We start from the raw sequence: 15881 nt of genomic DNA on the forward strand, positions 1-15881 counted from the left end.
TATGAAAATCCTGCAGGAAGCCCTTGGCAGGTATTTCTAATGAAGATATCTTCACGGAACTGCATTTACTCTCAGCTCACAATGGGTTGTTGTACAGAAGCTTTAAAGGCTTTTCAAAGTTAAAGCCTATTATTATTTTCTCTCCCTTTCTCTCCCCCAGCTCCCTCTTGAAGCCTCCCCCACTGATCAATTGTCAAGCAAGGCTCATGAATTATTTAACTTTTCTTTCCCCATCCATTTGGCTTAAGCAGTATCTTCAGGAAAAACAACTGCAGTTGAGAGAGGGAGTTATTTCAGAAAGGGTCTTTTGCAATACCTTGCTGCTTCTCAGCAATGAAACAGCGGCTATGAAACAAAGCCACACTTGGCCATGTTTCTTTTTGCAGCCTGTAATTAACATTCAACAGGTCTGGTAACACTTACCTTCATTTTTAAGTGATGTTTAAGTAAAAAAAAAAATAGGACACACCAAGTTTTACAAACTCACATCTTCCAATTTTTGCTCTGGCTTTGGATTTGTACGCAAATACAACAATAAAACTTTCCCTACATCTTCCTTCCATTTGAGAAGGGTTGTGGGTTTCACAAGAAATGGAGCTGCATGGCTTGTAAATGAGCCAACCGAACTCTGAAGCTCACAAATTAGCTCGCAGCAAGACAAGTGGAGCTTCAAGTGGTTCTCCTCCTCCCACCGCCCTCCCCAGGAAGTCCCATGGCATTGGCTACTCTGCAGTTACTACTGAGACTTGGACGCCTTTGCTACGAATTCATGAATGGTGAGACCTGAACCTTGTCTGTTAAATAAATAACCCTTCCTTTGTTCATGATTTCCACCAAGAAACACACACGCACGCACAAGCTCTTCACGTTACCCCATGCCTCACCTGCATGCTTACACAGGGTTCACAAAACCATCTGCACTTAACAGTTTATCAGCTGCACCAAAGAAGCCCTTTACCTGAAAGTCTGCTATAATTCCCACTGTCTTCCTATTGTCTTCTGTTGCTCTTCGCTGGTTAAGTCCACACAAGTGATCAATGACAACGTGAGTCCCATGTCCCCATTAACAGTTCAGAGTGCCAATCTCCATGCTGGTCCTTCAGAGAGTTTGATGGATCATAGTCAACCTGGAAAAAGACGGAGAGTGAGTAACAATGGCAACAACCATGGCACAAGGTAAGGACGCAATAGAGAGAACCAGATTTCTAACACGAATGACCAGCTTCGAGCAAATCACTTTCACAGCTTGATCCAGCTCCACCTGTCTCAAAACTGCCTGCTTCTTCTCTAATGAAGGCTAGAGCCGGCTGTTCAAGTCATAACAGCTCCTACGCAAGGAGCTAAAATTAACAATTGCATTATGCACCGAAGATTACTCACTTCAATTTTAACCTTTTTTAGTGAATTCCAACACTTTTCATTAAAAAAAGCATTTATACATATTTATATATAAGCTCATCTGTTTGCTTCAACAGAAATCAATGAGGGTCTGAGGAAAAAAGGACTTGCTTGCTTTTTAACCACGGCTTCTGCTCCAATTAGAATTTCAATAGCCAAACACTACTGGAAAAGTGGTTGGAAAGAAGCCGGGTGGGTGCTTTTAGAAAGTGACCTGCTTTGCTGGGATAACGAATCGAGATGTTCCTTTCAGAAGCTCAACAGAACTTGGAATGATCCAGAATGGGAGCACAAGAAGGAAGAAATCACGTTCCCCAAGAAATGGCCACCAGAAAAGCTTTCTTTCGAGGCACTGTCTGAGGAGGAAAAAGCTCCAGGCTACAGTTTGGAAAATGAACCTGAGGGAAGAGTTGCCTCGGCAATGCAATTGATGCCGCTCATCAGACTCTGTTGCCAGCTGAGCAGCTGATCTGACAGGAAAGGAGCATTTTGGGATGAGTCGGACTCATTTACAAGCCATGGCTGTGTGCCGAACCGCCTCAATCCAACAGGCACCTCTCCTCAAGGCTTGCACATGAATCACAGTTGAAGCAATTAGTGCAAATACACAAAACCAGCAAACAGGAGGAAACGTGTATCCTTCTGCTTGAGGGAAGGATATGACACAAAACCAACATTAGACCCCATGTTTCTGAGGCACGTTTTCCATCCTGTGCAGTTGTCATTGCTGTACAGTATGTGGCATGCACTGGAACTCACCACACTGGAAGAGCTGAATTTCATGCACCAGAAATGGAATCTAGTCTTTCAGAAACCACTCTCTCTATGAGCTCAGGCACAGGGAGCAGTCCAGCAGGCAGTTCAATAACCTACCACTGCTATCCTTCATATTTACATACATAAAAGTATTTCTTTTCCTCAAACCACTTAGTAATGTACACAGACTAATACAAGTCAAGCCTTTCCACTCACTTTTTGGTATATCTCAAAGGGCATTTTCCGAAATACTATCTCACTGACAAGCAGAGGATCATGATGGGAGTGGAGGAACAACATGGAAAATTCTGCCTAAGCAGATGTATTTCATGGAACCAATACACAGAGAGGAAAGAGTGAGTAAACCTCAACTGAAAGAAAAACTTCCAGCACAACCATCTTCTGTTAACCCTTTCCCTCACACTTCTAAAAAGAGATTTAGGGCAACCAAAACCAACCACACACAAAAACCCCAATGAAACACAGCGCATGCATTAGAGGTTGACCTGGAAAAAGACAGCCAGGGGACAGACCTTTGCAATCAAAGCCCTTCTAAACTAGGAAATGGGTATCTGTACCAAAATGGGGACACACAAAAATGATTTCAGGATTCTTCAGTGTTACCATGTCCTGTGAATTAACTATTTATAAGGAAAACAAACAGCAAAACAAAACCATACCAACCAATCAAAGCGTATCATATCCAGCCAGGTAAGAGACCTGCCAAGACTCCAATAAACAGCATTTATGGTCTCCTGCCACAGATGCTTAAAATAATCTTACCATGCTTTACCAAAGACATATTTCTTCATAAACCGAGTTCTCCATATTGTTACGCTTAAGATCTCCAATGCCAATATCATTTTTCATGGACAACGTACAAGACTGCCACTGAATCTCAAATTAAAGCAAAAAAACGCCATTAATTTCCCCAAGAAAGCATAAAGCAAGTGGAAAAGCAGCTTACAGGGTGCAGCAACCACTTTTCAAACCCCAATGACAGTGCTTCTTAGGTTGATGCTCTTGAAAAATCTTTCATAATTACCTTATCAAGGGAAAAAACCCCAAGGCAGGAAGAACTGAGACATAAAGCAGCCACACTGAAGCTCTTCACCTTCCCTCAATATAAGTTTCTTCCTCCTCCTCCTCCTCCATTAGGTAATTTACAAGTGATGACTAATCATTTACATACTACAATACGTAAAACATACTTCTGGTTGTTTGGGTGGGTTTTCAAAGGGACTTGGGTTTCTATAAAATACTTCAGGGAGAGCATAAATAGCAAAAAGGAACCAGTCAGAAAATAGCCATTGGGAGTGAGACGCTTTGATTGAAAATAGGCCTGCTTCTGGGATATCTGGTTATTCAGTGATGAAAGAACTTGTTACTATTGTCAGTCCCGCACGGACAGCACTGCTATGGAAAAACATACTGGATTGTTCTCTTCCTTGTACATCAACGGAAACGTCAGCAATGATTTGACTGTCAAAACCTTCAGTGCCAACGTTGACGCAAAGGGCTGAACAAATGCTCTTGTGGGTTTGATCCTTAGGTAGAAACCACAAAGCTTGTTGCTAGGTAAAACCCACCTTCTTTATTTGCAAGTGAGCACAATTCCATAGCAGCGTTGGGATCTTGGAAGTGGTCTACAGGAGCTTGAGGCAAAATTGCAGCCCCTAATCTCTTAAAAGAGCTTGAGTATTGCACGCTGAAACGCAACAGAAAATGCAGGTGCTCACCAAGCCATTTGTAGACCCACTTTAGTGGAAATAGAACCTGTTAGTACAGGATTTGCAAGCCCTAGCTGATCAGCATACTCTGTGGGATGGAAACGGTAGGGTTTTTCTTTGCCTGCTTTATTAAGGGGATTTGCACTTTATAAGCTGAGGGTACTACCCAGCTTGAGCAGCTACTGCCAGAGCTTAAAAAGGACTAGAAGAAGGCACATATGGTCACATACATTCATACAACACATACCACGCAGATACCAAGAAAAGTCAGTGGGAAGGAATACATTTCATTTAATGAAGGAGTTTAAAACTATACCCAGAAGAACTGTCAAAAAAGCACAGAACAATGAGCAAAGACATTAGAAAACCCTCCTCAATTAACATCTGATGGCTACCCTGAGAGTATTGCACTTACCACCACAGGCAAGTTAAGCCCCTTCTCTACTATGTATCAGGAAACGTTTTGATGGTCTCAAAGGCATCACATACTGAAGCAGGAATTTTGAGGTCCTCATGCTTCCAGTAAGTTTCAACATGCTCTCTCCAAGAGAGGATGAGCAGGCTTTAAGGCCAAACAGCGCACTCTTAACTGAGAACAGGCACCCTGTCAGAGGGAAACCCAAGGGCTTTTCTCTTCAAATAAAGCTGCTAAGCAGAGAGGTAAAATCATTTGAGCCTGAACAGCTCCTGCAACTGAAAACTGCCTGATGTTGGCAGTACCTACATGTCAGGATCCTGTTCAGCCCACAGTGATTCTCCCCTCACGTGAATGGCTTGCAGATACAACCCATGAGCTGGGAGCTGAGATGTCAGTCATGACTGCCACCACGTGACATACACCTCATGCAGAGATATAAAGACAGCTTTGACTCATTATTGCTAACCTAACAGATTCCTGGAAACCATTGGAAACGGACTACGGCACTATCTTATCAGTACACACAGGCAAAGCGCCCAAACTCTCATGGCTTAAAGCATAAACTTCCTGTTATTTGATTGACTTAAAATATTCCAGTTCCTATCATCAAGCAAACTGAACAGAATCTCAGGTTTCACACTGAAAACAAAAGCTTCAGCTCTCTGTGGTGGCTTCGAAACAAATCTTCAGGATAGAAACCCTACTGTTTAAACACCCTCCTCCACCCCAAAAAACATAAATCACCATTAAACCCCCCAAGTAAAATAAATCCTGGAGTTTTACTTTGAACACACGACTCCTCCATTGTCAGCCCTAGACTTCAGGACCTACATCATCAGTCAGGCAGTACTGTGTGCTCACTGTTTCCCATATATCCCACAGAAATACGTGTATGCATTGTGAAGCTAAGTGTGCTGCTGCATATTAGCATAGCAGGGGAATAATCCATGCCAAAATGCTTTAGTATGGAAAAAAAAAGCCAATTAAAAATAAGATAAAAATTAAGGCTGTGAAATACACAGAATCCCACAAGTTGTTAAGAGACTGAAAACTAAACCTTAAAAAACAAGGGAAAAAAGGTCTCTTTAAAGGAAATGTTTGAAACCACATTTCATTTCCCACTTCCCCTTGACTTCATGTTGCCCATTCTCCAGCTTCACTGCAAAAACAAGTACAGTGATTGACTACATCTTCTGCTCCATATGTGCCACAGACCTCTATGGGTAAAGGGTTATGCAGACCTCCTGTCAGCAGATGCAGTTGTTAATCCCAGGATTTAGAGGAACATGAACATTTGTGTGCAAGCAACAGCACAAAGCCCACTGACCCACCTTGAACAGGCCAGCAAACAACCATCAGCATCAAATTTGATGAGAACAGGGTGGACTGGGATATACTGGAGACTTCAGGTCTTATACAACAACCAGCTGTCTTTTAAAAAGGGGCGACTGGATGGCATATGGAGCAGCACCCCAGCTGAAACCTCTACCTTGGAATAGCACTGGCTTTCCTCCTAACCTACACATGAAACCCAGGGAAGAGAACAGGTCAACAACTAAAAAAGAAAGAAAAAACCCAGAATCATAGCACTTTTTTTTTGGGTGGTTTGCACCTATATTCTTCTTCTCAAAGGGGTCCTCTTGTTCCTAATGGATTAACACCAATATTTTCCACTTCAGTCCCCTGTCAGAAAACCTCGTGTCAATGTCATCATCCTCAGCCAAAGAGGAATGACGATGATGTTCCCTCTAGCTTATTACATTTCTCCAAAGCTAGAAGCTTTATGCAGGAAAATAAATACAGATGGCCTATAGGAGAGCCTGTTTTGTTTTAACACTTAAGAAAAGGCTCACAAAAATGCTCTTTTATCTGTCACAATGACCACTTGATCTCTTCCAGGATCAACAGACTCAACCTATGAGCCTTTGAACCATTTGGCTTTCAAACACATGTGCCAAATTGTATCTCATCCCCAGACATAAATCCGACCAATTTCCCTACAATCAAAGCCATTAAACTAACTGGTCTCACTGGTAGGGGGTGGAAAACAACTGTGCTCCCATGACTCAAAACACAGACACGCAGTGCTCCCAGCCATCCTTCAATGCACACAAGTCTTGTAAAGCACAAAGTAATTTTCCTCAAATCCTGTAATGAAAACCACAGCCAATAAAGGCAACGCACAATTCAAAGGGAACTGAACCTCACCTTCCCACATAATCAGCTCGATTTCTCAGCTATCAAAGATGATTGTATCACAAATTCCCCTTTAGAGACTGATAGCTTTATTTTGGGATTAGAGGGGGTCTAGGGAGGACGCTTCAGTAATCTCACTGTAAGGATGTTCAAGAACCTCACTGCTTGCCAGGACACTTTCTCCATTACCCCACTGTATATGTCAAATACTTTGTACATTTTAATTCATGTGTCAATAGCTATTCTTTATTTTAAATAGCTTTCCTGATTTCTCAATAGCTCTCTCCTGTGGGAAACAACTGTACATCACCTCATTATTTACTATTAGGCTTAAAGAAACCAATTCCTTTTAATTGTCAGTTAACCAGGTATATGTTATTTCCATTACCATCTACATCTCGTTTAATTGTTATCAATTATCAGTCTGCTTCCACATTTCCTTACATCTCTCTCATGCTCTTCCTCCATGAGGACCACACTCTGTGGGAACAGGCATCCCACCACCCATCAGTGCACAGTGGTGAATGCACTGGAGAAGCTCTGTTTTCACAAACACCAGAACTGGTTTAAAGACAGTGACTACGACAAGGATAATCCAGAAGGAATACTATTGTTTCAGTATGAAATACTGATTAACAACAGTATGAAACACTGGGGGTCGTCCGTCCCCGCCTCCAAGCGGTCTTGGCAGTGCTGAAGGGCAATCAGGGCTACTGCAGTGTCTGGTGGGATGGCGGATTTCCAGCACAAGCTAGATAAGATAATTAAAGCCATTTGTGGAAGGCCATGATACGCTGTTATACATAATGGAATCTGGAAGAATATAGAGCTTACACGAATTTTAATCTGAACAAAATATATATTTGAGTTTAATGCAGATGTCCTAGAACCACGTTTTTGTTCCTCTAAGATAAGCTATCCCTACTCTTTCTTCCTTCAATACTTTTTCTGACGTTTCTGTTCTCTCAGGTAACCATGGATAAAGTCCATTTTGCTTTACACACAGGGACTGTAAGATCAACTTGATCTATTTCTTCATTCAGTTTAAAGCTTAAGGATTTGACCAGAAAACCCAAGCCCCACACATCCACATTTTGAGCATACATGACTTTGAAGAATTCAGTCCAAGCAGACTGCAGGTAAAACAAGTGGCCAGCTTAGCCATCGTGCTTCATTGACTGTAACTAACTGTGCCAAACACAAACCAGTTGAGACCCAGGAGGAAACAAATAAAACCCCAAACCAATGCTAACACAGAAACAATATTATACACTACACTGAGTCTTTGCACAGAATTTTCTGGGCAGCTTTTCCCAAAGCAAGTTTTAAAACACATAATAGTCAGGACATGGATGGCCCATAAATTATGGCCAATTGCTTTATACTTCTTCCATCACTAAGGGATGGACACATAACTACAACGCAAATGCTGCAAGAACAGCCTGAGACGCACTGAGGTTCAAAGATGCTCTTGCTGATTTTGTTCTTTCCCAATTTACATCATGGTCCCTGTATTTGATCCTGCCATTTCTTGACAAATGAGGTGCATTTTCACTTGTGCGAGTTTAACTGGCAAACCCTGAAAGAAAATAATTGCTCAGAGCAAAGCAGCATTATGCTGATGGAACAGACCTGCGGTCAACAGTTAGAACTGCCTTAGCAGACACTGACTGCAAAACAGCACAAAGCTTTCCCCTAACAACCAGAACACAAAACTCCCTATGTTACTTTCCTCCAAAAGTCTCTTTTGATTACTGGAATTCAACCTAGTAGCTACTCCTGTTTGTCCCAGTACCATTGTCTGGAACAAAACCAGTCTGCAGCTAAAGAAAAACCCTTCCTTCAGGAAAGTTATACATCTATTGGGTTGGGGTTTTAAACCTTAAATCACACACAAACACACATAGATATACAGTACTAGAAAATACTAAGAGATATTTCCTCCCATTTAACTTTGCTGCTCTGAAACCATGCAATTACACTCTCCATATCCAAAGACAATCGGTCTCAAGCTTATTTTACTTCAGAGTAAGTTTGCCAAGCTCATATTCCAACCAACTTGTATAGCTATAGCTCACGTCTCCTCTAGCAAAGGCAACAAAAGCTGGACCTTTTGAGAGTTCCCAGTACAGTATTACCTTCTGATTTAAAATATATTATTATTAATAATTTAGCATCAGGAACACTTTAATATTTATTCTTCATTGTGTTTAACAGAAAATACATTGGAATACAAATGCTACGTTGATGGCTTCTTTAGGATATTGCTCCCACTGAAGGGAGCAACATCAGTGATAATTTACATAGACAAAAACCTCATCAGGTTAAGTTTCTGACACCACTCTGCTGTCCAAAACCTTGCAAGAGTATAGAGATGAGATTTTGGCTATTTTCAATCAAATCTGGAGATAATTGCTGTTTTTAACTTGGACTCTCCTAAGGATGACTACTACTTCTTGTTAGAGCCAGCTCCCCCTGTTCTTTCATGGTCTGAAGCTCTTACAAAGGAAAATTAAGGCAGCTCTTACTGTCCTAATACTATACAGAAATAATAAGCACAGATGCAAATATCTATATATTAAAATGTGCATTTTATGTATTTAATTTATGTATCTTTGCATTTTAATATATGCATATTTGCATTTTCTGTAAATACATTAATCCCATTTCGTTGGCATCATTTTGGCTGGTAGCAGGCAATACAGTGAAGTATTAAACACCACACATTACAAAAAGAAGCCTTAAGCATGCTATGGATTGCATTCAATGCTCTATATTGCGAAGGCTTCAAAAGAAAAATGTCAATTACAAGTATAAATTAGAAGTGAAAATGCCCAATGAGTGAATGTATGTTACAGAAGCCAATGAAACCATAACACATTTCCACACAATGCTCCAAGCCCTTGAGTGTCAAATGTCCTCAGCTTATGCTCACTTGTAGAAACAGAAACCAACATTTAGATCTTCTGTAAACGCCCTTGCCAGCTCTAAAAACATTAAAAGGTTCTCCCTCCGTGTTAAAAGCCTTATTAAAACATGTTCTGATGATGGAGGCACCTTACATTTCCTCATTGCAATGTATTACACAACCCAACTCCTGAACAAAAAAGCATCCAACAATAAAATACCAATCAGGTATCTTACACTGGTCACCCTAATGGCCAACAAGAAGAAATCCTCTTCAAAAGCAGTTGCAAGAGTCAAGAGAGAAAAGGCAGAAACACAGTTGACACAACCAGCAATGCCAGTTCATAGATTTGCAGCTTTGGCTCCTGCTAATATCTTGCCAGAAACCCTGTGGTTTCTGCATTATGTTTGCCTTTTCAGTGGGTAGCTCCAGGCTCCAAGCGATCCTGTGCACAAAAGGAAAGGCAGGAAAAGCGTTTCGATGTCTGTTTGTGTTTTTCAGGGAAGAAATTATGACATATGCATGAGAGAGGGCCAAGCAGTTCGGTTAAAAATGTAATTGGCCACTCCACATAGGCCTAGCCAAGCAAGCTTCATGACACACAAACTAATAAAAGAGAGCAATGAATACACAACAGAAATCAAATATTCAAGCCAGTATCTTCAAGGAATATGTCCTATTAAATTTAAACAAGGAAAAAAGAAAGAGATATATTTAATCACAAAGGACATTCAAAAAGCAATCAGAAGAACAGTGAGATTTTTGACTGCTTTAAATCTCATTACACAGATTGAAGTCTCCACAAGTTCAAATATGATTTTAAGAAAACTTCTATAACATCCAAAATTGTGTTTACCTGCTGAGAAACAATCTGTCTTACTTGGCACTAGGAGCCACTAACTACATCAATGATCTAAAAATACTGAGATTCAAATTATGGGAGAAGCGCGGGACTGAAACACATTCAGTTTCCATTGCAGAATGGCCATAGCATCACTTCTTCCCATCTCTGTGCTCAGAGGAAGAGAGCAAACAAAACCACACTTAGAAAACACAGCACTGGAATGGTAGAGGGGAATATGCTTTATGAAACGTGAAGAAGAAAAATGGAGGTGGTGGGACTTACTATGATGAATTTATACATACACACAAATATATATATATATATATAGGCATATATATACGCAAAAATAAGAGATGGCTCTATGCTACAGATTCTTTAAAGTAAAGACGTATTTCCAGGCTTGAGTCCCAGCCTGGACCTTAAACAAGGCTGTTAAATGGAACCTTCATTTAATAGTTCTTGGAAAAACAAGAGGCTCCCATAAAATTTCAACAAGGCAATGCTGAGATTTTGGAATTTAATGACTGCTTTGGAACTTCAGCTGCCCCAAATTCTTCGTATTGGCTGAGTGATGAATATTTCAGTAGTATTCAACCACATAATCCAGTGACTACCCCCCCCCCCCCCAAGCATTTAAGGAAGTCCACCTGTAAATGAAGTACTTTCCACCCATTTAACCATATATTGGGGTCTAGGCTGACCTTCCCCATCCAAGAACCAAAGCCATCATTTTGTGTAAAACCCAAAGCCTGTTTGGTCAATGCTTCTCTAACATGTAATGCTATGCCATTGGAGCCTCAGGATTTATTTTGATACCTTCAAGATTTTTAAGGCTGATGAAACATGACACAACAACGAGAAAGGGCAAGTCAATAACCACTCCTGTCACTGTAAATCCAGCTCTGAGGAGCTGCGATCCTGCTTGCAAATCACCCTTCCTAATAAAAAAGACCTTATCCTTTGCATGTCTTATTGGAACCTGTCAGAGTGCAATGGCAAGAATTTATGCCCTTGTCTTTCCTTCCAACATTAAATACTATCTGCCCGAGACCTTCCCGCAAAAGACAATAAATGAAGCAAAACGAGCTTGCTGTAGGGTTTGCTTCATTTACGACACACTCTATAGCAAAACAAACCTCATTGAATACTGATTAAAAACCTGTCTCTTCTGATTGAATATTGATTAAAAACCTGTCTCTGCTGTACAACTTGAAACCCTGAGAAGAAGGGAAGGGGAGAATCATAGTGTCATAGAGAAGAATAAACCAAATGAACCATTCCAGGGTATTATAAGTGCCGCAGTATCTCAAAACCACACAAAGCAATGCTGAAATTTCACACAAACCCCCAGTAAATGCTTCCCTTCAGGATATGGTTAAAACACACAGGGACCTGTTACATACCATTCTACTGTCTATTCTAATGCATATATGTGACAACTGCAACCAAGCTCGCAGGAGCAAGCATAAATAATCCCACACTACCAGCTCTGCTGGAGAACCACTGGACTTTGATTAATGCATGACTTCCATACAGAGCCATACGGTGGAGTGAAATCTTTCACTCCTTTATGAAAGTTAAATTATCCCAGCCAAAAATATCCAAACTTTTAATAAGAAACTTTTCTCTGTGACTGAGTCATCACCTGAGGGTCTAAAACCGATGGCAGTATCTTACGGGAAGACTTGACAGAAATAATCTTAGAATAAAACCTCTCTGAAGTTGGCTTCAGCTGCCTCAGAATTCACTTATTTTCCACATTTCTTCACTTAAAGTAGTTGTATGCGTGCAATGTTCTCTATCTTCTCCTTAAACTTCAGACTTCCAGCACATCACTTGGATTTCTTTTTGCTGAACAGGGTTACTGGGCTAAAGTTGCTTCCTTTTCCTATTGCCTAGGCTTCCACGTTGCACAGGTGATTTTTCACAGCTCTTGCAGATGGGCACTGGCTTTGATATGTATGTACCATATATACAGAACAACCTGATGAGTTTCATTTGCTTCCCCTAAAAGTGCAACAGACGATAATGTTAATAAAACTGTTGCATAAGTCAAGACTAAAGTGTTGGCAGTAACTTCAGTGCTGTAATTTGAGTGGGTCCATAGTTATCCTGAATCACAAAACTTGTTAGCATAGTATCTAAGTAACTTATCTTCAGGAAGGACCAAGAACAGGCCCGCCACAGCTCATGGTACTGCACCATGCAGTCCAACATCTTAAAGGCTCAACTGAACACCACCAGCAAAGCCAAGCTTGTTTTGAGACCTGATCCTCAAGCTCCTGCGTGCAAGGAGATCTGAACCCACCTCAAGACTATGATCCCAGCGTTAGAGCAAAGGAATACTTTCTGTGTCAGAGAACAACTACATAGACAAAACCTCAAAGAACAGTAGTATTTCTGTCTTCTTGCTACCCCTCTTCTGCACCCAGGTTCTCCTGGAGATGGCTGTTGGGTCAGACAGCCAGCTTATAGAAAACAAGCACACAAGTTAGCACCTCCCTGCTAGTATATGACCATAAAAATAGCTGGTTTCATTAAGAGTCCACGTCCTCTTGACTTACAAGCAAGAAGCCTAGAAGTTGTAGCTGCCACGGCTACTTCCTCACAGGACAACTTCCAATGCAAGTTTACCGGCAGCTGCAAAGTAGCACCTGTAAAAGCAGCTGCTTTCCAAGTATCCCAGCTAACACCACGCTGTTAAAGCCTAATTTCCCATTTCAACTGGACCTACAAAATGAAATGCATTGTGCATCCTGTCTGATGAGGAAAACACTTATTAAATCAGTGTTTATCCGGCAGCCTCCATGTTTTGACAGGACCTGCTTGGAGCTACCACAACACAGGAAACAAAACCACCAGGCAAAACCAAACAAGAATGTGGTGTGTATGCTCAGGGACAAAACCAAATCTCTACTAAAAACTGTAAAGTCCTATCAGCATCCTGTTAATCCATGTTAAACCTCAGGTTCTCAAAATGCAGGACAATAAGGACTCTAACACCTTCATTAACCTCCAAGGAGAGTTGAACACTAAAATATCCTTATGACAATCCAGCCTCTTAAAATAAGATACAACTAAACAGGATTTCTGCATTTCAACTCCAATTACAGCAAATTAAACAAAATCACTGTAAATGCAATAGCCTGCTGTTGATTACAAACGATCCTGCTGCTCCATCCGAACTCCTCTTGATTTCAGTGGGAGTCAAGGAGGATGATGGCAGAAAGCCTGAAGCACAACGCTAACACAGACACAGAAAAATGGAGCTATCTTCTTCAGCTGAGCAGAAATAATCAGACCTTTCCATCACCAGTTGCAGGTCAATCCTCCTGGCCCTGTAAGTTGCACATTAAAAGCTGCATTGGGCTGACAGCTCAAACATACAAACATCAGAACCAAGTCAAACACGATAAAGGAAAGATGAGACTGGGAGCAGACTAAAAGGAGACGATGACGTCCCACCACTGGACAGGGTAGGGCTTGCTATGCTGCTATAGCAGCTTGGCGATGTCTGCTTCAGCAATCACCCAGACCAGGTCAGTGTTTAAGTAACCCCCTGCCTTCTACATGGTGCAGCGCTGGCACTGGAGCTGTGAGTTGGACAGCAGTACAAGAACCAAAGGCTGCCTGGACTGCAGAACAGTACAGCACTTCCCAGTCAGCAGAACAGAGCTGTATTTTACGTATCCCTTTCCGTGCGTCTGCAAACCAATATTTCAATCTGTTTTTCTAAAAAGCATTTATCAGAGGTTAGTTGGAATGTACTGAGATGCAACGTGGCCGTAATGGGAGCTCGCTGCTTCACGTTTTTCATTTCACTGCATGCTGTTATTTATTTCTTCTTCTATCAGCTTTCATTACAGAAACCTTAAATGGAGGACTGGTTGCTATGCAGAGTTCACAGGCATAGCAAGGTGGCACTCATGGCCTGAGCTTTACCACCAGTGGGCACAGAAAACAGTTTATATGCAGAAGGAAAAACACATTAATGTTACATTTTCAAGGAGATTTTAAGAACACAGAAGTCAAGATTTTCAAAGAGATGGCTCCCACAGCATGCATAATGTGTTATAAGGAATATGGCATATTGCTATATTCTGTGTTTTATGCCTTAATACATATGTGCAACTTAGCCTAGTTATGATTGTTGTGGGAACCATAAGCAGCCATCCTGACAATTTCATTCTCAGCTGTAATGTTGCACTAATGAAGTTTTGGTACTTAATCTCCTTGTTTGTTTCAAAAATGAGGGAAGAAAAGAAAGGAAAAGATACAGGGAAATAGGGCAAAAAAAAAAAAAGGAGAATATTATCATTTCTATGTGTTCTAATTATTCGAGTCCACGGTGAATTTGGAATGTAAAAAAGAGCTGAGCCTGTCAAGTATTGGGAAAACCAGTACCTACACTAATGTACTTCAAAGACATCACTCAGGCAAATAAACCCACTATCCCTTCTATGTATTACTTTGCTATGACAAGTCCAGGGTGCATTATCACCAACACAGATAGATCCCCTTTACCGCACTCCCAGTGTGATGCAGACAGCCAAGACAAGACCTGTTTGCCCTCAGCCAGCTTAAAAACCTTGCATTTTCCATTAACAGGAGAGATGCAAACATAAAGAACCTCAGACCTCAGTCCTTTAACTGGAGACTAGCATGTCTCTCGTCTCCAATTAGACTAGAGGCATGCTAACATTTGTCTGGATTTAAGATTGTAATGGTGCGGATATGGATTTGGAGGAGAATTTCACTTCGACCAGAGATGGGAATCTGTGTTTGCTGCGGCCAGAGACAGGTGCAAAAGCTGCCAAACATAATTGCTGGCATGCTGCTTTATGCTTAACTGTGCATTTTTAGCTATACAACCAAAGGTTAGGATGTAAAAGATTAATGGTCTCCTGAAAGATATTATCTGATAGAAGTGCCCGAATTTCAACTGTCAGGTTCAACAAAGGGTCCTTCTCCTTTCCTGGAAACCTTACTGCTGGGAAACATTTAGGTCTCACAAAATCAAAACACCAAGGCACTGACAGAATACTGAGGCAGACTAAGCAGCATCCATGCTGGTTGCTTCATGACTCAGAATGAAACAACGATGCAGGACTCAGAGTGCTAACTGAGTCACACTAGCCTACCAAACCCAACATCTCTCAAACATACTTGCCTTGACCGATAGAACTTCAACTTCCAGAAGACCAACAGGTCCTGAAAGATTCACCTACCTATGCACAAACATGTACAGGATCAAGCTTCTTTCACTTATCACCAATTTTATAAAATCAAAGGAAGGACAGCCATGGCAGAGGAAAGGCAACGATGGATCTCTGCAATTGCGGTTTTAAAACCAACAGTGAAGGAGAAGCTCAACACTTGTAAATACTCCACCTATCAAGCACCGTTCTGATCCAAGCTGTGGATCAGAACCAGCCTGCAGCTGGTAGAACTAGAGTGCCACAATGAGAAAGAAGCTTCCGTACTTATCAGGTTTCGCTCAATTCTTGTCTACCTTGTCTTCAACCCCAAAATCTTGCATCTCTCATGTTTTGGCTACAATCAGAGCATGCCAAGAACGTTATTGTTCTGCAGGCGATGGCATACAGCCGTTTTCATACTTAGGACAGCCGA

At 41.3% G+C, this 15881-nt stretch overlaps 1 protein-coding gene across 25 annotated transcripts in view; it reads right to left on the bottom strand.

The window, feature by feature from the left end:
* The window catches only part of ARPP21 (cAMP regulated phosphoprotein 21), a 184215-nt gene that overhangs the window by 95565 nt on the left and 72769 nt on the right, over nucleotides 1-15881 (bottom strand). For 24 of the 25 annotated variants that reach the window (XM_057431659.1, XM_057431661.1, XM_057431658.1 and 21 more), the window contains one exon: nucleotides 959-1127. The gene's annotated coding sequence lies outside the window, so the exon portion shown is untranslated. Of the gene's footprint in view, nucleotides 1-958; nucleotides 1128-1210; nucleotides 1293-15881 lie in introns of those variants that run through there. The other variant, XM_057431660.1, reaches the window with a different exon arrangement.

The sequence above is a fragment of the Pezoporus wallicus genome, unplaced genomic scaffold (assembly GCF_028554395.1).
Source record: "Pezoporus wallicus isolate ANWC-B61680 ecotype Strahan unplaced genomic scaffold, APGP_CSIRO_Pwel_v1 scaffold_11491, whole genome shotgun sequence".
NCBI classification, from domain to species: domain Eukaryota; kingdom Metazoa; phylum Chordata; class Aves; order Psittaciformes; family Psittacidae; genus Pezoporus; species Pezoporus wallicus.